Here is a 3,216-nt window from a genome sequence, read left to right as displayed (position 1 = left end):
TGCCATACACCAAAGACAACTGCTTAAGAGACAATGCCATACACTAAAGACAACTGCTTAACAGGCAATGCCATACACCAAAGACAACTGCTTAACAGGCAATGCCATACACCAAAGACAACTGCTTAAGAGACAATGCCATACACCAAAGACAACTGCTTAACAGACACTGCCATACACCAAAGACAACTGCTTAACAGACAATGCCATACACCAAAGACAACTGCTTAACAGGCAATGCCATATACCAAAGACAACTGCTAAAGAGACAATGCCATACACTAAAGACAACTGCTTAACAGGCAATGCCATACACCAAAGACAACTGCTTAACAGGCAATGCCATACACCAAAGACAACTGCTTAAGAGACAATGCCATACACCAAAGACAACTGCTTAACAGACAATGCCATACACTAAAGACAACTGCTTAACAGGCAATGCCATACACCAAAGACAACTGCTTAACAGACAATGCCATACACCAAAGACAACTGCTTAAGACAATGCCATACACTAAAGACAACTGCTTAACAGGCAATGTCATATACCAAAGACAACTGCTTAACAGACAATTCCATACACAAAAGACAACTGCTTAACAGACAATGCCATACACCAAAGACAACTGCATAACAGACAATGCCATACACCAAAGACAACTGCTTAACAGACAATGCCATACACCAAAGACAACTGCTTAACAGACAATGCCATACACCAAAGACAACTGCTTAACAGACAAAGCCATGCACCAAAGACAACTGCTTAACAGACAATGCCATACACAAAAGACAACTGCTTAACAGACAATGCCATGCACCAAAGACAACTGCTTAACAGACAGTGCCATACACCAAAGATAACTGCTTAACAGACAATGCCATACACCAAAGACAACTGCTTAACAGGCAACGCCATACACTAAAGACAACTGCTTAACAGACAATGCCATACACCAAAGACAACTGCTTAACAGACAATGCCATACACAAAAGACACCTGCTTAACAGACAATGCCATACACCAAAGACAACTGCTTAACAGGCAATGCCATACACCAAAGACAACTCCTTAACAGGCAATGCCATACACCAAAGACAACTGCTTAAGAGGCAATGCCATACACCAAAGACAACTGCTTAACAGACAATGCCATACACCAAAGACAACTGCTTAACAGGCAATGCCATACACCAAAGACAACTGCTTAACAGGCAATGCCATACACCAAAGACAACTGCTTAACAGGCAATGCCATACACCAAAGACAACTGCTTAACAGACAATGCCATACACCAAAGACAACTGCTTAACAGACAATGCCATACACCAAAGACAACTGCTTAACAGGCAATGCCATACATCAAAGACAACTGCTTAACAGGCAATGCCATACACCAAAGACAACTGCTTAACAGACAATGCCATACACCAAAGACCACTGCTTAACAGACAATGCCATACACCAAAGACAACTGCTTAACAGACAATGCCATACACCAAAGACAATTGCTTAACAGACAATGCCATACACCAAAGACAATTGCTTAACAGACAATGCCATAAACTAAAGACAACTGCTTAACAGACAACGCCATAAACTAAAGACAACTGCTTAGCAGACAATGCCATACACCAAAGACAACTGCTTAACAGGCAATGCCATACACCAAAGACAACTGCTTAATAGGCAATGCCATACACCAAAGACAACTGCTTAACAGACAATGCCATACACCAAAGACAACTGCTTAACAGACACTGCCATACACCAAAGACAACTGCTTAACAGACAATGCCATACACCAAAGACAACTGCTTAACAGACACTGCCATACACCAAAGATTACTGCTTAACAGGCAATGCCATACACCAAAGACAACTGCTTAACAGACACTGCCATACACCAAAGACAACTGCTTAACAGACACTGCCATACACCAAACACAACTGCTTAACAGGCAATGCCATACATTATAGACAACTGCTTAACATGCAATGCCATACACCAAAGACAACTGCTTAACAGACAATGCCATACACCAAAGACAACTGCTTAACAGGCAATGCCATACACCAAAGACAACTGCTTAACAGGCAATGCCATACACCAAAGATAACTGCTTAACAGACAATGCCATACACCAAAGACAACTGCTTAACAGACAATGCCATACACCAAAGACAACTGCTTAACAGGCAATGCCATATACCAAAGACAACTGCTTAAGAGACAATGCCATACACCAAAGACAACTGATTAATAGACAATGCCATACACCAAAGACAACTGCTTAACAGACAATGCCATACACCAAAGACAACTGCTTAACAGGCAATGCCATATACCAAAGACAACTGCTTAAGAGACAATGCCATACACCAAAGACAACTGATTAATAGACAATGCCATACACCAAAGACAACTGCTTAACAGGCAATGCCATACACCAAAGACAACTGCTTAACAGGCAATGCCATATACCAAAGACAACTGCTTAAGAGACAATGCCATACACCAAAGACAACTGCTTAACAGACAATGCCATACACCAAAGACAACTGCTTAACAGGCAATGCCATATACCAAAGACAACTTCTTAACAGACAATGCCATACACCAAAGACAACTGCTTAACAGGCAATGCCATATACCAAAGACAACTTCTTAACAGACAATGCCATACACCAAAGACAACTGCTTAACATGCAATGCCATATACCAAAGACAACTGCTTAAGAGACAATGCCATACACTAAAGACAACAGCTTAACAGGCAACGCCATGCACCAAAGACAACTGCTTAACAGGCAATGCCATACACCAAAGACAACTGCTTAACAGGCAACGCCATACACCAAAGACAACTGCTTAACAGACAATGCCATACACCAAAGACAACTGCTTAACAGACACAGCCATACACCAAAGACAACAGCTTAACAGGCAACGCCATGCACCAAAGACAACTGCTTAACAGGCAATGCCATACACCAAAGACAACTGCTTAACAGGCAATGACATGCACCAAAGACAATTGCTTAACAGACAATGCCATACACCAAAGACAACTGCTTAACAGACAATGCCATACACCAAAGACAACTGCTTAACAGGCAACGCCATACACCAAAGACAACTGCTTAACAGGCAATGCCATACACCAAAGACAACTGCTTAACAGACAACGCCATAAACTAAAGACAACTG

Source organism: Phyllobates terribilis, unplaced genomic scaffold, assembly GCF_046119375.1.
Source record: "Phyllobates terribilis strain yellow unplaced genomic scaffold, ASM4611937v1 Scaffold_303__1_contigs__length_2303217, whole genome shotgun sequence".
NCBI lineage: Eukaryota > Metazoa > Chordata > Amphibia > Anura > Dendrobatidae > Phyllobates > Phyllobates terribilis.
The sequence above is the reverse complement of the archived record's forward strand: the minus strand, read 5'-3'. Positions refer to the sequence as shown.